Genomic DNA, 15,993 nt, shown 5'->3' on the forward strand with positions numbered 1-15,993 from the left:
GTCTTTGAGGAACCTGCCCGAGCTTCTTCAGCCGAGATTGCCCTGCTGAACCTGGCCCAGGGTGTTTCTTCCGTTGGCGAGTACGCCATTCAGTTCCGTGCTCTTGCTTACGAGTTGTCCTGGAATAGTGAGATTCTCTGCGCGACCTTTAAAAAAGGCCTATCCAGCAACATTAAAGATGTTCTGGCCGCACGAGAGACTCCTGCTGACCTACATGAACTCATTCATCTAGCCACTCGCATTGACATGCGTTCTTCCGGATGGCGTCTGGAGCTCCGCCTGGATATGGACTTTGTTCGCACGAAGCGTTTTTTCTCTCCGGCTCCTCTCTCCTCTGGTCCTCTGCAATCTGTTCCTGTGCTTCCCGCCGCGGAGGCTATGCAAGTTGACCGGTCTTGCTTGACACCTCAAGAGAGGACACGACGCCGCATGGAGAATCTTTGCCTGTACTATGCCGGTACCGAACACTTCCTGAAGGATTGTCCTATCCGTCCTCCCCGCCTGGAAAGACGTACGCTGACTCCGCACAAAGGTGACACAGTTCTTGATGTCAACTCTGCTTCTCCACGCCTTACTGTGCCTGTGCGGATATCTGCCTCTACCTTCTCCTTCTCTACTATGCTCTTCTTGGACTCCGGATCTGCAGGAAAAATTTTTTTGGCCTCTCTCATCAACAGGTTCTACGTTCCTGTGACCAGTCTCGCCAGACCCCTCTACATCTATTGTTTTTACAATAAAAGATTGGACTGTCTCGTACGTTTCCACACAGAACCCCTCCTAATTTGCATCGGACCTCATCACGGAAAAATTGAGTTTGTTTTCCTCAGGTTCTTTGGCCCCAAGAAGAGGGGGAGACCCAAGGGGGGGGGTACTGTTACGCCGAGCGCTCCGGGTCCCCGTTCCTCCCCGGAGCGCCCGCCTCATCTTCGTTGTTGCAGCGCCCCGGTCAGATCCACTGACCGGGTGCGCTGCGGTCCCGCCTTCAGCCGGGATGCGATTCGCGATGCGGATAGCGCCCGCTCGCGATGCGCACCCCGGCCCCCGTACCTGACTCGCTCTCCCTCGGTCCTGTCCCGGCGCGCGCGGCCCCGCTCCCTAGGGCGCGCGCGCGCCGGGTCTCTGCGATTTAAAGGGCCAGTGCACCAATGATGGTGCCTGGTCCAATCTTCCCAATTAGCTTAATTGGTAATCACCTGTGCACTTCCCTATATTACCTCACTTCCCTTGCACTCCCTTGCCGGATCTTGTTGCACTTGTGCCTAGTGAAAGCGTTCCCTTGTCTGTTCCTAGTCCGTGTTCCTGACCTCCTGCCGTTGCCCCTGACTACGATCCTTGCCGCCTGCCCCCGACCTTCTGCTACGTCCGACCTTGCTTCTGCCTACTCCCTTGTACCGCGCCTATCTTCAGCATCTTCAGCAGCCAGAGAGGTGAGCCGTTGCTAGTGGATACGACCTGGTCACTACCGCCGCAGCAAGACCATCCCGCTTTGCGGCGGGCTCTGGTGAAAACCTGTAGTGGCTTAGAACCGGTCCACTAGCGCGGTCCTCGCCATCCCTCTCTGGCACAGAGGATCCACTACCTGCCAGCCGGCATCGTGACAGAGTCCCTACTGAGTTGATCCAGAGGAAGGCAAAAAACTCTCATACTAGAGGTAAAAATTCCTTCCCGACTGCAAATATGGCAGTCAGAATAAATCCCTGGATCAACGTTTTGTCCCTATAAATATAGTATACATAGTACAGTAAATGCCTGTAGCTTGTGGTCTAATAATGGCTCTGATGTAATCCAAGGTGTAACAGTTCACTTTAATGTGCAGTTATTAGCCTCAGTGTGTACTTGGATTTAAAGAGATACTGTTACGTTATGCACTCCAGCCGCACACACTGGCCGTGAGCGCATGGTCCTGTTACCTGCTGCTGCCGGCAGGGCTGGGATTCACATTGCGGGACGCGCCCGCATGCAAATCCCTGCCCATCACTCACCTGCTTCTTCTCCTGCCTCTCTGCTCCGGCGCACGTGTCGCTGGATCTTTGTTGCCCTAAAGAAAGCATTTCTGTATTGCCTTGACGTGTATCATACCCTTGCTCCGTGTCCTGACCTTGCTCCTTTGCCACCTGCCTACTGACCATTTTTTCTGTTCCTGACTACGCTACTGTGCCGCCTGCCCTGACCTCCTGCTATCCAGACCACAAGTTTCCGTATCCCACCTGGGTTTCGAATCTCCTCAGGCGCCTGTGTGGTCGAGCCGTGCCAGGGGTATCGACCTGTGTGCCGCCTGCCGCAGCAAGTCCATCCCGGTTTGTGGCAGGCTCTGGTGAAAACCAGCAGCACCTTAGACTCCGCTCCCTGGTACGGTCCGAGTCATCTACCACACAGGTCCAGCACATCCACTATCATCAGTGTTCCAGTCTACTGAAATGTGAGTGTTACAGATACACAATTTTTTTTTTTTTTTTTTTTTTATTGTCAACTGCATACCTATAATTGGTGATGTTATTATTAACTCCTGGATTTTAACTTCCACTTTTTTAATAGTTTTTTACACGGGTTTAGAAGGTTAAGTTGGTTTTGTACAATATATGGATTTAGTTGGGTTTGTACAATAAAGATGAGCTATTTTATATTATGTCTTTTTGACTGTGTTATTGATTTATGTGTAAAAATGTTGTAGGTGTCATTCCATTTAGCTTATGTCCATGAAAAAGTCTGTATAATGCTATCCCTTGTCCTAGTAAACATGTCTGCATGTGATATGGCCACACAATGTTCAGCACATTGTCCTCTCCTGTCATGTAAATTTGCTAAACATTAACTGTTGTTCAACAAAAAGTACATAGGAAAATATAACTGGGTGAATGACACAAATGGTCTTCTTGAAAATGTCAGATGAGGTAAAATAAATCATTAATTTAGATTTGTTGTAATAAAATACTAAATCTATATATATAAAACTCAATGCGTTTATGTGTGTGTATGTTCCAGCATCATGTCAAAACAGCTAAAGATATTAACATGAAACTTGGCACACATGTTACTAATATGTCAACAACAAACATAGGATAGGTAATTTAACCCTTACTCACCCCCCATTTGCCAGGGTCAGTCCTATACAAGTCTATGGGAAATATATGTTACTGCATAACTTCCAAACGGCTGGAGCTACTTCAACAATACTTGGTCACATGTTACTTATATATCCATTTATAGGATAGTTAATTTAACCCTTAACTACCCCCATCTGTGAGGGTCAGAGTTTTTGTTTAAAGTCTCATGTAAATCTATGGGAAATGTATGTTCTCACATAAATTCTGTATGGCTGGAGATATTTCAATAATACCTGGTACACATATTACTTATAAGTCAAATAAAAATATATGATAGTTAAATTAACCCTTACCTACACCCTTATATAAAGGTGAGTTTTTGTTTCAAGTCCCATGCAAGTATATGGGACTTCTAGTACCTTACTCCACAAGCTCCGCTCTGCATCTCCTGGTGAATGTGTCAGTCCGACTTGCAAGCCACACCCCATCTCACAAAGACACGCCCACTGTTTAAGCACCACCCCTTTTATTCTCTACCCCTTTTGTGCATCAGTCTTGCTTGTAAATCATGCCCAGTCCCACAAAGCCACGTCCTCTTCTATTTTCAGCTTACAATATCTTCATCACAAATCAGTCCCACCTGAGGACAGGATATGAGGAGGGGATATGAGGTCGGGATATGAGGTCAGGATATGAGGTCAGGATATGAGGTCGGGATACAAGGACGGGATATGAAATTGGGATATGAGGACGGGATAGGTGGTTGAGATAGGAGGACGGGATAGGTGGTTGAGATAGGAGGATGGGATAGGTGGTTGAGATAGGAGGACGGGATAGGTGGTTGAGATAGGACAGGATAGGTGGTCGAGATAGGAGGACGAGATAGGAGGTCGGAATAGGAGGACGGGATATGGGGACGAATTTGTGTGAATTATCAATAAAGATTGCACTTTTATCACCACTAGGGTGTATGGTAAATAAGGGTTTTATTGGGTTACCTAAGGGTAGCCTATAAGTTAGTGAGATAGGAGGAAGGGATAGGAAGACGGGATATGAGGACGGGATAGGTGGTCGAGATATTAGGAGGTCGGAATAGGAGGACGGGATATGAGAATGAGATAGGAGGTCGGAATATGAGGACAGGATAGGAGGATCAGGATAGGAGGTCAAGATATGAGGACAGGATGTGACAACAATGTATGAGGACGGGATGATTTTCCTCCCCAACAAGGATTAGGAAGGAAAAACCAGGCAACGCCAGGAACTCAGCTGGTAACAAATAAAAGAGTAAGTAATAAAAACATTTCTTTCTGGTGTATTACTAAAATCATTTAATCACATGTTCTGTCTATTTGAAATTTTCACCAGATGTTGGTGACAACCCAAGTAAAACCGTACATAAAAAGGCACCAAAACAAATAAGCTAAAAAATTTAGTTTATATATAATAATGTGAAATGAAACAGTGAAAAAGTAATGAACCCAGCTTCTGATATTTATTTAATACTTTGTACAAAAGCCTATATTGGTAAGGACAGCTTCTAGATGCCTCCTGTATGAGGAAATTAGACTCCTGCATTGCTCTGGTGTGATTTTGGCTGATTCTTCCCCGTTAGCAGTCTTTAAATCTTGAAGGTTCTGCAGGCCTATTCTATGAATCATGATCTTTTTTTCATAGATTTTCAATGAGATTTAAGTCAAGTGATTGTCTGGGCAATTCTAGCAGCTTTATTTTCTTTCTTTGAAACCATTTAAGAGTTTTCTTGGCTGTGTGTTTGAAAATTGCATGTCAGTAGCACCTTTGGAAATATATTTAGTGAGAAAAATGTAAACATTTTCAATACCTATTTGAGGGATTTTGTTTACCATGGGATGAGTCTGATTTTGCAGTTGAGACCCATTCACTAGCATTCAGCCTGCTATGGGCAACTGCACCACTTTTGCTCCTCACAGGTTTTGATAAATCTACCCCCAATATATAGTGCTAAAATTTCTGCTCAGAGCCAGATTAAGGGAGTCTAGCCCTCATGGAACCCTTAATCCAGTGTATCCAAGCCAGTGTGCCTCCAGATGTTGCAAAACTACAGCCCCCAGCATGCCCAGACAGTCAAAGTTTTGCAACAACTGGGGGCACTCTGGTTGGGAAACACTGTTATATCCTATCAGGGCCCCTAAACATATACGGTCCCTCTACCAACTTTAAACAAACTCCTAGTGTGAGATAAAAGAGGCACCCCTGTTTCTGGAGCTATATACTATTCTATTTACTTCAATGTTGCTTGAGTCTAAAAGATCACGGACACATGTCTCAAGACACACCTTTCCAAGAAAAGAATAATGTATTTGTCTCAGGATTTTTCTCAGTGTAAAAAATAACTTTTCCCGGGACTTTTGCTTTACACAAAAAATCAAGGTGTGTTGAGATAACTTTACTGCAGTGGTCATGAATTTATCATTAGCGATTTTGTCGCACAATTTTTCGCAAAGCCCTAAATTTGTCCCAAATCTACACTAGCCAAGACCTGTCTAAAAAAACTGGCTGTGGACAGCATTTATAAAAATGCGTACATTTTGGCGTAAACAAGTTATGAACTTGAGAAAAAGTCGCAGGGGAGGAACCAAAGTGCTATACTGAAATAACAAACGTGTACTAGCATGATATTTCTCACAGGCCCTACACCACTTAATACATTTTAGTGCAAGTACACATTTCCATCACACAAATGAAAAGGTGTAAAAATATGGTTTAACTACACCACCCTTGAAAAATTCATAATTTAAAGAAGTACTGCAGCCAAAGACAACTTATCCCCTATCCACAGGATCTCCCATACGGGGACCCGGAACTGCCACGGCTCTGCACGGCTAATGCTTGCGTTCTTATCTCTGTTTATACAGTAAATAAGAAGTTAAAACTGGTACTTACTTTCTATGTTCTTATGTCATCTGAAATGGATTGTTTTACCAACATAAGGGGATATATTTAAAAACTACTAACATTTCTGTTACAGCTATAGCAAGCACGTTTTTTTATCCTTACCTTTTCAAAGGTCCTTTTGTGTTGCTTTCAAAATATATGAAAGTTTATTTTTGCACCACTTTTGTTTTCTACATGCCACTTTAGTCCAAGTTAGACACAAAATTGTAAATCTCTAACAATTCTGGTACGAACAAGCTTATCTCACATAATATTTACAGATTTTGCTATTAGACAAGCGACAACCAGGGGCCTAGCTATAGAGGGTGCAGAGGTAGCAGTCGCACTGGGGCCCTGGTGCCTAAGGGGGCACCAAAGTATGTCTGCCCTATAAGAGACCAGTATTATAATTGGCACAAGGGGCCCGGTTGCAGATTTTGCATCGGGGCCCAAAAGCTACAATTTACGCCTCTGGCCACAACTGTGTGGATGAAACATCTCTTTCAAGATTTAGAAATCATTATTGATCATGCTGACTAAAGGGCTAATGACAGTCATCAGCGTGATCGCTAATATCTACCATTAGCGACAGGTCCCCGGCTGCTGATAGAAGCCAGGACCCACAGTCTATGAATTGCGCAGCTCCAGTGCTCGATTCATAGCCTGTAAACCCGTCACAATGTACCTGTACGTCGCTGTGCGCTCACTACCAGGGCACAGTAAATAACACTTTTAAAAAAAGACAAAAAAACAACATAATTGTTGTGATTTTCACACTAGCTAAGAGCTGGTATGATTTTTTTTTTTTTGTGTAAAATAGACCCTCACCCTTTGAAAATGTTGTGTAAAACATGAAATGTACGTCACCATGCCCACTTTTCAAAATGACATGCATAGTGTAAACCTTGAATCATTTTCATGTAAAACCCTTTAAATATTTAGTGGAAACTTTGCGTGAGAAAAAATAGGGTTTTAAATATGTTTCCATAATCAGCTAGTGTGGTGCCATGTTCATATGTAGCAGCCACTCGGCTATGTCAGCTTATGCCCAGCCCATGAAGATTTTGTATGCCTAAAAATGTCCGCTCTGAGTAACAGCTATAAACCAGATGCCAGATATAACAAAGAAAACACACACACACACTGATTCCCCATATAAACATGGCCTTCACTTTACATGTTCTTACACGTTTCTGGCGTGCGTTATATATGACTATGAATTTTGTTTCATGCATCATGTATGTATTTTTAAACAGAGAAGACCATGTTTTCAAGGGAAACCAGTGTGCTGAACTTGTCTTAAATACTTGTCAGTGTGTGGTGCCATAAACATTACATGTGCCCCTACTGCCACCTCATGGTCATTTAAGAAATTCTGGAAATCATTTATTAGTTCAGGTCAGTTTCAAATGTTTCTTAATTCCAGCACATTTCATCTTTGAAGCTCCTTGGCTTGAGTGCTTCATCTGTAACATCCAGGGCCTGATGAGAGCGGGGTGCTGCATGCGAGATTTCGGGGGTCCCCAGTGGCGGGACCCCGCACGATCAGGCAACTTATCCCCTATCCTTTAGATAGGAGATAAGTTGTCAGCACGGTAGTACCCCTTTAATGATAGAAGTATGGTAGGATTCCTGATTGATCTCCTTACTGATAAATGTAGTATCTACAACGACAGAAAGTTTGTTGCATACTTTAAATAGATATTTGATCTCCTTGCCTGCTCTACCTATGTGGCAAAGCAGTTCATGTCCATTAAACAGGGTATGTGAACCGTGGGCGAGTATTCAATTGAGTTTCGTACTCTAGCAGCAGAGGTGGGCTGGAATAATGAAGCACTGCTGGCCATTGCCTATACCATAAAGGATGAGATTGCAATCCTAACACTAGTCTCTGAGAGAGGCCTGCATTTCAGGAGCACCGGTGGAGGTCTCCTGTCAGATTGCTACCTAGGTTTTCATTCCCTCTGGTACCTCTCTCGCCTCCTGGTTCTGAATTGCCTAAATGGGTTGAACCAATGCAGCTCAAGTTGAACTGTCTTTCTTCAATATAGAGGGAATATTAGAGGTGGGAAGGTTTGTATCTTTATTGCGTCAAGTCGGGACATTTGATGAAATCATGCCCAATCTGGCCAGGAAAATACCCAAACCTGAGGTCCTGCCAGGGACAGACCTTGGGTAGGCTTTACTCATCTCCAGTGATCTACATAGATGAACCTATCATTATAATTATCCTCTCATGGGAAAATTTGACTTTGGTCATGAAGGCCCTTTGAAGACAAAGGTGTTGCATGCTATATTGTAGATAATGCCCTTGTAAACAAAAATGCCATTCCCCAGCAGCTTCGACCCTCGCCTCTGGCGACTGAAGTGATTAATAAAGACCTGCACAACCAGTTTACATTACCCATGAGATGGTTCCCTTATCTGTGGTGATAGGGGCTGGCTTTGTCTTTGCCAAGTAGAAGGGTAGCGAATTGGGGCTCTGTACAGATTACATAGGCCTCAATTGCATTATAATAAAAAATACGTAACAGAACTCTTACAGATCTCTTTGACCGCCTCAGGGGAGCTACAGTCTTTACTAGTTTAGATTTAAAGGGCACATACAACCATAAGAATGGTCTGTACGGCAAACTGGAAAAATGGGAATTTCACCAAGCTCGTCACTTTCCTAGGGCATGTAATTTCTGTTGAATGGTTTGTGATGGACCCACAGAAGGTATCAGCAGTATTGCATTATGCCTTATCCTAACAATGTTTACAAAGGTTTTTGGAGTTCACTACTACAGGAAGTTCATATAGGACTTTCCTTGTGAAACCCCTAACTGACAAGACCTGCGAAGATGGCAACCCAAATGTGTTGGCTCTGGTTGTGGTATAACATTTGAAACCCTTAAAACGCCATAGCTTTCCCAAGTAAATAGTCTCCGCCAGAGGGAGCTGGTTTATATTCAAATTATGGCCAAATTAATATCAAGCTGTCCATCTTCTCGGCCTTCCATCTACAATCTAAATTTTTAACCCCTTAAGGACCAAGGGAGTACAGGTACGCCTTTGTTCCCTGGTACTTAAGGACCAAGGGCGTACCAGGCACCCCGCGCAAATGCCCAGGGGGGTCATCAGACCCCCCCATGTCAGCGATCGGCGCAAATCGCAAGCGAATTCACACTTGCGATTTGCGCGATTCCGGGTCATTACGGGTCTATGGTGACCCGGAATATAAGGGGGATCGCGGGTGTCTAAGACACTCACAATCCCCCTGAAGAGATAGGAGTGAGGTGGCAGGGGTGCCATCCCTCCTATCCCTGCTATTGGTGGTCTAGACCAATAGCAGATCGGGGGCGGGGGGGTTAACTTTCGTTTTCCCCATTCAGCCCACCCACAATAGGCAGGGCAGAATGGGGAAACGACAGAGGACCGAACGCCGAAGATCCACTTACCGATCCGGAGGCTGCGGGCGACGATCGGCGTCGGAGATTGGCGGGTGGCGATGTCGTGCAGCAAGCTCCCTGGATCCGACGGGAGTCGGTAAGTTGCCTAGCAACATCTGGAGGGCTGCAGTCCGAGACCATTATATAGTGGTCTCTATACTGTAGCACTCCAGATGTTGCAAAACTACAACTCCCAGCATGCCCAGACAGCTGTTTGGGCATGCTGGGAGTTGTAGTTTTGCAGCATCTGGAGGGCCACAGTTTGCAGTGGTCTCTATACTTTAGCTCTCCAGATGTTGCAAAACTGCAAATCCCAGCATGCTGGGAGTTATAGTTGCGATCCCTCCAGCTGTTGCATAACTACATCTCCCAGCATGCCCTTCGGTGATCAGTACATGCTGGGAGTTGTAGTTTTGCAACAGCTGGAGGCACACTGGTTGGAAAATATTGAGTTAGATAACAGAACCTAACTGAAGGTTTTCCAACCAGTATGCCTCCAGCTGTTGCAAAAGTACAACTCCCAGCATGCACGGTCTGTCAGTACATGCTGGGAGTTGTAGTTTTGAAACAGCTGGAGGTTTGCCCCCCCATGTGAATGTACAGGGTACAGTCACACAGGCAGGCTTACAGTAAGTTTTCTGCTTCAAGTATGAGCTGCGGCAAATTTTTCGCCGCAGCGCAAACTCCTAGCAGGGAACTCACTGTAAACCTCAGCCAGTGTGAATGTACCCTAAAAACACTGCACTAACACATAATAAAGGGTAAAACACTACATATACACCCCCTTACACTGTCCCCCCCCCCAATAAAAATTAAAAACATATTTTACAGCAGTGTTTCCAAAACGGAGTCTACAGTTGTTGCAAAACAACAACTCCCAGCATTTCTGGACAGCCACTGACTGTCCAGGCATGCTGGGAGTTTAGCAACAGCTGGAGGCACCCTGTTTGGGAATCACTGGCGTAGAATACCCCTATGACCACCCCTATGCAATCCCTAATTTAGTCCTCAAATGCGCATGGCACTCTCTCACTTCGGAGCCCTGTCATATTTCAAGGAAACAGTTTAGGGCCACATATGGGGTATTTCCGTACTAGGGAGAAATTACACTGCAAATTTTGCGGGGCTTTTTCTCCTTTTACCCCTTATGAAAAGGAAAATTTTGGGTCTACACCAGCCTGTTAGTGTAAAAAAAATTTTTTTACACTAACATGCTGGTGTTGCCCTTTACTTTTTATTTTCACAAGAGGTAAAAGGAAAAAAAGACCCCCAAAATTTGTAACGCAATTTCTCCTGAGTACGGAAATACCCCATATGTGGGCGTAAAATGCTCTGCGGACGCACAACAGGGCTCAGGAGTGAGAGTGCACTATGTACATTTGAAGGCTAAATTGGTGATTTGCACAGGGGTGGCTGATTTTACAGCGGTTCTGACATAAACGCAAAAAAATTAATACCGACATGTGACCCCATTTTGGAAACTACACCCCTCACGGAATGTAACAAGGGGTATAGTAAGCATTAACACCCCACAGATGTTTGACAAATTTTCGTTAAAGTTGAATGGGAAAATGAAAAAAATATATATTTTTTCACTAAAATGCTGGTGTTACCCTAAAGTTTTCATTTTCACAAGGGAAAATAGGAAAAAAAGCCCCCCAAAATTTGTAACCCCATTTCTTCTGAGTAAGAAAATACCCCATATGTGGATGTAAAGTGCTCGGCGGGCGAACTACAATGCTCAGAACAGAAGGAGCGCCATTGGGATTTTGAAGAGAAAATGTGTCCGGAATTGAAGGCCACATGTGTTTACAAAGCCCCCATGGTGCCAGAACAATGGACCCCGCAACATGTGACCCTATTTTGGAAACTACACCCCTCACGTAATGTAATAAGGGAATGTAATAAGGGGTGCAGTGAGCATTTACGCCCCACAGGTGTCTGACAGATTTTTGGAACAGTGGTCCGTGAAAACCACTGTTCCAAAGATCTGTCAAATGCCAGTGGGGTGTAAATACTCACTGCACCCCTTATTAAATTCTGTGAGGGGTGTAGTTTCCAAAATGGGGTCATATGTGGGGGGGGGGGTCCACTGTTCTGGCACCACGGGGGGCTTTGTAAACGCACATGGCCCCTGACTACCATTCCAAACAAATTCACTCTTCAAAAGCTCAATGGCGCTCCTCCTCTTCTGAGCATTGTAGTTCGACCACAGGGAACTTGACGTCCACACATGGGGTATTTCCATACTCAGAAGAAATGGGGTTACAAATTTTTGGGGGTATTTTGTGCTATTAACCCTTGCAAAAATGTGAAATTTGGGGGGAAACACACATTTTAGTGAATTTTTTTTTTTTTTACATATGCAAAAGTTGTGAAACCCCTGAGGGGTATTAAGGCTCACTTTATTCCTTGTTACGTTCCTCAAGGGGTCTAGTTTCCAAAATGGTATGCCATGTGGAGTTTTTTTGCTGTTCTGGCACCATAGGGACTTCCTAAATGCGACATGTCCCCCGACCGAAATTTGCTCTCAAAAAGCCAAATATGACTCCTTCTCTTTTGAGCATTGTAGTTCGCCGGTAGTGCACTTCAGGTCAACTTATGGGGTACCTTCATACTCAGAAGAGATGGGGTTACAAATTTTGGGGGGTATTTTCTGCTATTAACCCTTGCAAAAATGTGAAATTTGGGGGGAAACACACATTTTAGTGAAAATTTTTTTTTTTAACATAGGCAAAAGTTGTGAAACCCCTGTGGGGTATTAAGGCTCACTTTATTCCTTGTTACGTTCCTCAAGGGGTCTAGTTTCCAAAATGGTATGCCATGTGGAGTTTTTTTGCTGTTCTGGCACCATAGGGGCTTCCTAAATGCAACATGTCCCCCGACCGAAATTTGCTCTCAAAAAGCCAAATATGACTCCTTCTCTTCTGAGCATTTTGTTCGCCCGTAGTGCACTTCAGGTCAACTTATGGGGTACCTTCATACTCAGAAGAGATGGGGTTACAAATTTTGGGGGGTATTTTCTGCTATTAACCCTTGCAAAAATGTGAAATTTGGGGGGGAAACACATTTTAGTGAAAAAAAATGTCTTTTTTTTTTACATATGCAAAAGTCATGAAACACCTGTGGGGTATTAAGATCACTTAATTCCTTGTTACGTTCCTCAAGGGGTCTAGTTTCCAAAATGGTATGCCATGTGGTTTTTTTTTGCTGTTCTGGCACCATAGGGGCTTCCTAAATGCAACATGCCCCCCAAAAACCATTTCAGAAAAACTTACTCTCCAAAATCCCCTTGTCGCTCCTTCGCTTCTGAGCCCTTACTCGAGAGAAATTGGGCTACAAATACAAGTATAAATTTTCTCCTTTTACCCCTTGTAAAAATTCAAAAATTGGGTTTACAAGAACATGCAAGTGTAAAAAATGAAGATTGTGAATTTTCTCCTTCACTTTCAAATCCACTTCAAAACTGAACTGGTCCCTGAAAAATTGTGAGTTTGAAAATTTTGTCAAAAATTGGAAAATTGCTGCTGAACTTTGAAGCCCTCTGATGTCTTCCAAAAGTAAAAACATGTCAATTTTATGATGCAAACATAAAGTAGACATATTGTATATGTGAATAAAAAAATATTTTTTGGGGAATATCCATTTTCCTTACAAGCAGAGAGCTTCAAAGTTAGAAAAATGCAAAATTTTCAAATTTTTCATCAAATTTTGGGATTTTTCACCAAGAAAGGATGCAAGTTACCACAAAAAATTTCCACCATGTTAAAATAGAATATGTCACGAAAAAACAATCTCGGAATCAGAATGATAACTATAAGCATTCCAGAGTTATTAATGTTTAAAGTGACAGTGGTCAGATGTTCAAAAAACGCTCTGGTCCTAAGGTGTAAAATGGCCTGGTCCTGAAGGGGTTAAAGAGTATCCGTCATCAAACCATATTTTATAAACTTACGCAGATTATATTCCCTAACTACTCCTAACACCCCTCCTACCCTTAACCCCTTAAGGACTCAGGGTTTTTCTGTTTTTGCACTTTCGTTTTTTCCTCCTTACCTTTTAAAAATCATAACCCTTTCAATTTTCTACCTAAAAATCCATATTATGGCTTATTTTTTGCATCACCAATTCTACTTTGCAGTGACATCAGTCATTTTGTCCAAAAATTCACGACGAAACGGAAAAAATAATAATTGTGCGACAAAATCGAAGAAAAAACGCCATTTTGTAACTTTTGGGGGCTTCCGTTTCTACGCAGTGCATATTTCGGTAAAAATTACACCTTATCATTATTCTGTAGGTCCATACGGTTAAAATGATACCCTACTTATATAGGTTTGATTTTGTCGCACTTCTGGAAAAAATCATAACTACATGCAGGAAAATTAATACGTTTAAAAATGTCATCTTCTGACCCCTATAACTTTTTTATTTTTCCACGTACAGGGCGGTATGAGGGCTCATTTTTTGCGCCGTGATCTGAAGTTTTTATCTGTACGATTTTTGTTTTGATTGGACTTTTTGATAACTTTTTGTTCATTTTTTAATGGTATAAAAAGTGACCAAAATACGCTTTTTTGGACTTAGGAATTTTTTTGCGCGTACGCCATTGACTGTGCGGTTTAATTAACAATATATTTTAATAGTTCTGACATTTACGCACGCGGCGATACCACACGTTTATTTTTATTTACACTGTTATACTGTTAGGCTCTTCATATCACGGGAGTCGGCGCAGGACGTAAATATACGTCCTGCGTCGTTAAAGGGGTATTCCAGGCAAAAACTTTTTTTTATATATCAACTGGCTCCGGAAAGTTAAACAGATTTGTAAATTACTTCTATTAAAAAATCTTAATCCTTCCAATAGTTATTAGCTTCTGAAGTTTTCTGTCTAACTGCTCAAATGATGATGTCCCGTCCCGGGAGCTGTGCATAATGGGAGAACATCCCCATAGGAGCTGGACAGCTTCCGGGACGTGAGTCATCAGAAAGCAGTTAGACAGAAAACAGCAACTCAACTTCATAAGCTAATAACTATTGGAAGGATTAAGATTTTTTAATAGAAGTAATTTACAAATCTGTTTAACTTTCCGGAGCCAGTTGATACCGTATATACTCGAGTATAAGCCGACCCGAGTATAAGTCGAGACCCCTAATTTCAACACAAATCCCAGGAAAAGTTATTGACTCGAGTATAAGCCTAGGGTGGGAAATACATCATCCCCCCCTGTCATCATCCAGACCCCCGTCATCATCCAGACCCGTCATTAACATCCTCATCATCATCCCCCCCTGTCATCATCCAGACCCCCGTCATCATCCAGACCCGTCATTAACATCCTCATCATCATCACCGCCTGTCATCATCCAGACCCCCATCATCCCCTTGTCATCATCCCACACATCCCCCCTTCATCATCCCCTTGTCATCATCCCACACATCCCCCCTGCATCATCCCCTTGTCATCATCCCACACACACCCCTTCATCATCCCCTTGTCATCATCCCACACATCCCCCCTTCATCATCCCCTTGTCATCATCCCACACCCCCCCTTCATCATCCCCTTGTCATCATCCCACACATCCCCCCTTCATCATCCCCTTGTCATCATCCCACACATCCCCCCTTCATCATCCCCTTATCATCATCCCACACATCCCCCCTTCATCATCCCCTTGTCATCATCCCACACACCCCCCTTCATCATCCCCACCCCCCTCCCCCCTTCATCATCCTCTTGTCATCATCCCACACACCCCCCCCCCCGCCTCCATCATCCTCTTATCATCCGCCCTCAGTGGTCTTCAACCTGCGGACCTCCAGAGGTTTCAAAACTACAACTCCCAGCAAGCCCGGGCAGCCATCGGCTGTCCGGGCTTGCTGGGAGTTGTAGTTTTGAAACCTCCGGAGGTCCGCAGGTTGAAGACCACTGCGGCCTTCGACATCATCCAGCCCCCTCTCACCCCCTTTAGTTCTGAGTACTCACCTCCGCTCGGCGCTGGTCCGATCCTGCAGGGCTGTCCGGAGAGGAGGTGGTCCGGTGGGATAGTGGTTCCGGGCTGCTATCTTCACCGGGGGCTCCTCTTCTCCGCGCTTCCGGCCCGGAATAGAGGCGTTGCCTTGACAATGACGCAGAAGTACGTTGGCAATGAACGCACCTCTGCGTCGTTGTCAAGGCAACGTGACTATTCTGAGGCCGGGCCCGAAGCGCTTAGAAGAGGCCTCCCCGGTGAAGATAGCAGCCCGGAACCACTGTCCCACCGGACCACCTCCTCTCCGGACAGCCCTGCAGGACCGGACCAGCGCCGAGCGGAGGTGAGTACTGTACAGAACTAAAGGGGGGTGAGAGGGGGCTGGATGATGTCGAAGGCCGCAGTGGTCTTCAACCTGCGGACCTCCGGAGGTTTCAAAACTACAACTCCCAGCAAGCCCGGACAGCCGATGGCTGCCCGGGCTTGCTGGGAGTTGTAGTTTTGAAACCTCTGGAGGTCCGCAGGTTGAAGACCACTGCGGGTGGGGGAGTTCACTCGAGTATAAGCCGAGGGGGGTGTTTTCAGCACGAAAAATCGTGCTGAAAAACTCGGCTTATACTCGA

At 44.5% G+C, this 15,993-nt stretch overlaps 1 protein-coding gene across 2 annotated transcripts in view; it reads right to left on the reverse strand.

Moving 5' to 3' along the window:
- LOC130273546 (epidermal growth factor receptor-like) overlaps positions 1-15,993 on the reverse strand; it is a 156,286-nt gene that overhangs the window by 139,003 nt on the left and 1,290 nt on the right. The window lies entirely within an intron of this gene.

This window comes from Hyla sarda, chromosome 5 (genome assembly GCF_029499605.1).
Source record: "Hyla sarda isolate aHylSar1 chromosome 5, aHylSar1.hap1, whole genome shotgun sequence".
Classification (NCBI taxonomy): domain Eukaryota; kingdom Metazoa; phylum Chordata; class Amphibia; order Anura; family Hylidae; genus Hyla; species Hyla sarda.